Genomic DNA, 6,281 nt, shown 5'->3' with positions numbered 1-6,281 from the left:
TGGAATACAAGGGAGTTAACGTTCATTATGTCATTTGGAAAGTAACGAGTTAGTCACTACTTCATTACTCTTATGATATGATAACAATGATGGTGAGCCGTGAAATATCATAATTTCAGTCAAATTCTGAGTTTGTCCAGATCCACTGATCCTGATGGAAATTTGAAGGAGCACACATCTCCAATAATCTTTCGGACACGGGGTGTTTTAAATATGGCGACCCAGGGCTGCAGAGCACAACAACATTATCAAAGCATATAAAAGCTGAAAACACAATGAAATTAAACCTCAACACATCAATATTAAGCCACAACACACCGAAAAAGCCACAGCACAACGAAATTAAGCCACAACAACACAACAATATTAAGCCACAACACACTGAAAAAACCACAGCACAACAATTAAGCCACAACACACTGAAAAAGCCACAACACAACAATATTAAGCCACAACACAACAATTAAGCCACAACACACTGAAAAATCCACAACACAACAATATTAAGCCACAACACAACAATTAAGCAACAACACACTGAAAAGCCACCGCACAACAATATTAAGCAACAATAACACAACAATATTAAGCAACAACAACAACACAACAATATTAAGCCACAACACACCGAAAAAGCCACAACACAACAATATTAAGCAACAACAATACAACAATATTAAGCAACAACAACAACACAACAATATTAAGCCACAACACACCGAAAAAACCACAACACAACAATATTAAGCAACAACAATACAACAATATTAAGCAACAACAACAACACAACAATATTAAGCCACAACACACCGAAAAAGCCACAACACAACAATATTAAGCAACAACAATACAACAATATTAAGCAACAACAACAACACAACAATATTAAGCCACAACACACCGAAAAAACCACAACACAACAATATTAAGCAACAACAATACAACAATATTAAGCAACAACAACAACACAACAATATTAAGCCAGAGCACACCGAAAAACCACAGCACAACAATATTAAGCAACAACAACAACAACACAACAATATTAAGCCACAACACACCGTAAAAAAACAGTACAACATTAAGCAACAACAACAACAACACAACAATATTAAGCCACAACACACCGTAAAAAAACAGTACAACATTAAGCAACAACAATACAACAATATTAAGCCAGAGCACACCGAAAAACCACAACACAACAATATTAAGCAACAACAATACAACAATATTAAGCAACAACAACAACACAACAATATTAAGCCAGAGCACACCGAAAAACCACAACACAACAATATTAAGCAACAACAACAACAACACAACAATATTAAGCAACAACACACCGAAAAAGCCACAGCACAACAATATTAAGCAACAATAACTCAACAATATTAGCAACAACACACTGAAAAAGCCACAGTAAAACAATATTAAGCAACAACAACACAACGGAATTAAGCCACAGCACAATGATATTAAACCACAACACAACAAAACTAAGCCTTTTGTTTTCTGATTGCGGCTTAATTTTGTTGTGTTTTCAGCTTTTATTTGCTTTGCTAATTTTGTTTTGTTGTGCACCCCAGGGTCACCATATTTAACCCCACAAATTCAGCTCCATTTGATCAAAGCACCATTGAAAACAGTTCTTTTCTGGGGTGCCAGAAAAACCCGGAGGTGCGGGAGACAAGCATTTGTTTGCAAACAGTAACTCTGCACTGCAGATTTAGCAACAATTTTCGCACCCATTATGCATTCATGGAGACAGCTTTTTCTACTGTTCACTTTAGGCTGAAGGCTGCTGGAATACACAGTGTCAAATCCAGCATTGGCTCCACTCCTTCCTGTGCCACCCAGTCCCAGACATGGCTATGTTAAGTGAGGTGCACCCTGGGAACTACGTATTTTACTGTCAGTGTAGCAGTGGTATTTTCTCCGATATAATGACCCGTATTTTCTTGCATCGTATTTAATTTGAATTATTGATTAAAATATGAGATGCCCAGATCTTTTTACCTTGACTCTCCAACACACTTTTAGATGTGCAGCAGTCTCTCTTTGGATCCTGTAGGCTTGAGGACGTTGCAGTACGTGTACTGACGAGGGTCATAGGTCACTACCCACATAGAAACCAGTTACTGGTAGACTGTGGGTTGGCAGCAGTGAGTCATGATGGTGGCGGGCACTTACCAACAGGATACGCCATCATTGAAGGGAACCAGGGCTGAAGTAAGAGCTATCATGATGCTCGTCACAGAGATCATAATACAGATTGATATTAAATCAACAGAGGATTGTGATTTTTAGTAAGCCACTTGTCTACCTAGTGCTTTAAATGATTTGGCTTGCGCATAAATAATTAAGCGCAGTTTCACGTAAAGTCTTACAACATGTTAAAAACAAATGACTAATGAAGCATAATCTTTTGTGTATATTTGGATGCGATCTATGACTAGAATTAAGTGGGTTTATGAGTCAGATGATTCTGAGGTCAATAAATACCAAGAAGGGTGACGTCGGTATTGCAGACTGCTGTCTATGACTCAGGAACACGGCAGTGTGGAGCCCCTCGCTGGAAAACTGGACTTTAGTCAGTTCCCCCTGGGGTCACTTCTCACACTCATGTCTTAACATGTGAGTTAGCAACCCTCTCGCTGCAACAAACCACACAGAAAATCACAGCAAGGACATTCTCGATTTGACAGCCATTGTTGGTGGTCTGGGATTTTTATGCACACATTGGGGATTAAAGTGCAAACTGCAAATATTGCTCTTTTGTTTACAGGCTTGTGCCACAGCTATGATGCATCCAGTTTATTTAGTCCATTCTAAAGGGAAGATTATAAGCACATGGAAGCCCACTCGAGGCTGGTGACAATCACTAACAGAAGGAATCTGGTTCATTAGGTACTATGGTCAGAAAGTAATTTAAAACTACAGTAGGTGAATGTTAACTATAGTAATATAAACTTGTAACAACTGTGAAATTGCTGTCAAAAAACAATTTTTAAACTGTATATTTTCATATGAAAGGGGCCCAGAGCAATATACAGTCAGGGGTCCCAGAATTACTTGCTACAGCCCTGATTAAATTAATCTATAATTATCTATCACTGATCTATCACTATCATATAATCATTGAATCTATTCACAGACATTCATTTTTAATATTTTCTCTGCTGTGAAAAAACAAACAAGCAGGAAAAACAGGAATTTATGCCTTGTAGCTTTCTGAATGTGTAAGTTTAGGCCAATAATGTGCTCAAAACTAAATGTTTGAATTTCTATTATTGACTAAATCCTGGAAATGACATTCACCTCAATGTGTTGTGAAATCACGTGCCACAATGGAAATGTATATGTATATATGAGTAATCATGCTAAATTGATCATTTGGTACTAGAAAATCACTTGCCATTATATCAAACACAGCTGAAAGCTATTTGGTTCATTAAATGAAGATTAACATTGGCTTTGTAGTTTGCTGACTATCACCCCTGGAGTCGCGAGTTCGAATCCAGGGCGTGCTGAGTGACTCCAGCCAGGTCTCCTAAGCAACCAAATTGGCCCAGTTGCTAGGGAGGGTATAGTCACAAGGGGTAACCTCCTTGTGGTCGCAATTAGTGGTTCTTGCTCTCAATGGGGCGTGTGGTAAGTTGTGCGTGGATCGTGGAGAGTAGCATGAGCCTCCACATGCTGTGAGTCTCCGCGGTGTCATGCACAACGAGTCACGTGATAAGATGCACGGATTGATGGTCTCAAAAGTGGACACTACTGAGACTTGTCCTCCGCCACCTGGATTGAGGTGAGTAACCACGCCACCACGAGCACCTACTAAGTAGTGGGAATTGGGCATTCCAAATTGGGAGAAAAGGGGATAAAAAAACAAAAAACAGAACAGAAGCAGAAAAACAAAAAGAAAAGGTTAGAGTGGGCAAAGAAACACAGACATTGGACAACAGATAATTGGAAAAGAGTGTTATGGATCTTAACCCCATTGAGCTTTTGTGGGATCAGCTAGACTGTAAGGTGCGTGAGAAGTGCCCGACAAGACAGTCACATCTATGGCAAGTGCTACAGGAAGTGTGGGGTGAAATGTCACCTGAGTATCTGGACAAACTGACAGCTAGAATAACAAGGATCTGCAAAGCTGTCATTGCTGCACGTGGAGGAATTTTTGATGAGAACTCTTTGAAGTAGTTTAAGAAGTTCTGAACATTTTTTTCAAATTGTAATAGTAATTTTTCACATTATTAATGTCCTGACTATACATTGTGATCAGCTGAATGCCACTTTGGTGAATAAAAGTACCAATTTCTTTCCATAAGAGCAAAATTTGTACATTATTCCAAACTTTTGGCTGCCGGTGTGTATATATATATATATATATATATATATATATATATATATATATATATATATATATATACAGAATATAAACGGATTGTCTGATTATTTTTATCTTTGATTTTCCACATTAAAGAATCATCTTTGAAAAGAATATAAAGAAGTAGTATGTAAACTGTTCTCTAGTTCAGGGGTTTTCAAAATTTCTGATGCATGGAGCCACAAATATGACACACTTGCGAGAGGCTCTTTTTCCTAAAAATATGAAGGCAGTATTTTACAGTATTTTCATGCATAAAGACCAAATTTTACTGTGAGAAAAAGTGATTTTTATAATAAAAACAACAATTTACTATCATTCTATGAGTGCCATGCGATTCATGGTGCCAATGCGCTAACATTATATATGCAGTTATAATATGCACCGATTACACTGTTATTGTAATTTATGATGGCACTGATACTACTGCAAAGAAGGGTGTATAAAAGTGTGTTAATGGGTGGAATACAGACAAAAGAATGATGATAAGAGGCACATCTTTGGGTACATGTGTGAATGGCTTTTCATGTTGACTGGTCTTAACTGACTCAATGGGAATTAGTTGTCGGCCTCAAAGTAGGTGGAGCTCCAGGTCACACCTACCGATGACGTGGACCAATGGCAGTAAGGTGTTTAGCAGCTGGTAAGAACTTTCCCTGAAAGTTCACCATGGCGAGCTGTTACGAAGCACCGAAATGAACACAAAAACACCTTTTGTTTTGGCTGGATTCTGTTATAAATAACGTCACACCTGTTTGTTCTTCGATTTCGTAGGAAGTATGCAGGAGCCTAGTCAGTCAGTCAGTCAACAAGCATACATGGGAACTCCAAAACTTAAAAAAAAGCATCCCAGGTCAAGGGCGCAGCAGCCGCCCTCTTTAAAACTCTTTAAAAGGTGATTTGGTCCCACTAAACTCATAACGAGTCCAAATGGTGGATTTGTATACAGTATTCCTAGCGTTTTGTTACTTTGGGCAGATTGAGCGACCATCCAGCCAATCACAGGTGAGTTTCATGAGCCGAAACATCCCTTACGTAATACGCCATCAGTCAGACAGTCTAATCAACACGGCTCCGTTCATTTCTACAAAGCTGCTTTCAACAATGCTCATTTATCCATGTTTTTAATCGGCATTGATGTTGATCTAAATGAATCATCTAGAGATGAGCAACACACAAATGAGAGATATTTATCGGCATATCATTCTTGATTGGCAGCATTACATGAAATGCACTGCAGAATAAAAACAAAGGACAATCCGTCTTTTAAGTGCACATTGTAAGTGGAGTTTATATCAGCGCATGAGTCTTCATTACGTTCTGTTTTTTACATTTTGTTTGTGAGATAATAGTTTGATCGGTTCTTTTAGCCAATTTAAGCAGATGACTAGATCTGTGTTAAATATGTAAAGCTATTTTTAATATCAGATCCTGTTTTTTACCTCTATGTTGGTGTGCAGTCGACAAACTGTAGGAAAAAAGATAGATCTGCTGTGTTCTTATAACACTTAACACTGAAGTCCATAGATATGTAGACATGCATTTATATACATGAAAACGTACAGATGTTATTGAAATTCATCATAATTATTATATGACTATAATTGTTGTCTTTTGGTAAAAGTCATGCTCATATATATATATATTTTCTCCCCTTTTCTCCCCGATTGGAATGCCCAATTCCCAATGCGCTCTAAGTCCTCATGGTGGTGTAGTGACTCGCCTCAATCCGGGTGGCGGAGGACGAATCTCAGTTACCTCCGCGTCTGGGACCGTCAATCTGCGCATCTTATCACGTGGCTTGTTACCGCGGAGACATAGCGCGTGTGGAGGCTTCATGCTATTCTCCACAGCATCCACGCACAACTCACCACACACCCCACCGAGAGCA

The sequence above is a fragment of the Myxocyprinus asiaticus genome, chromosome 37 (assembly GCF_019703515.2).
Source record: "Myxocyprinus asiaticus isolate MX2 ecotype Aquarium Trade chromosome 37, UBuf_Myxa_2, whole genome shotgun sequence".
NCBI lineage: Eukaryota > Metazoa > Chordata > Actinopteri > Cypriniformes > Catostomidae > Myxocyprinus > Myxocyprinus asiaticus.
Note: the sequence above shows the minus strand (reverse complement) of the source record.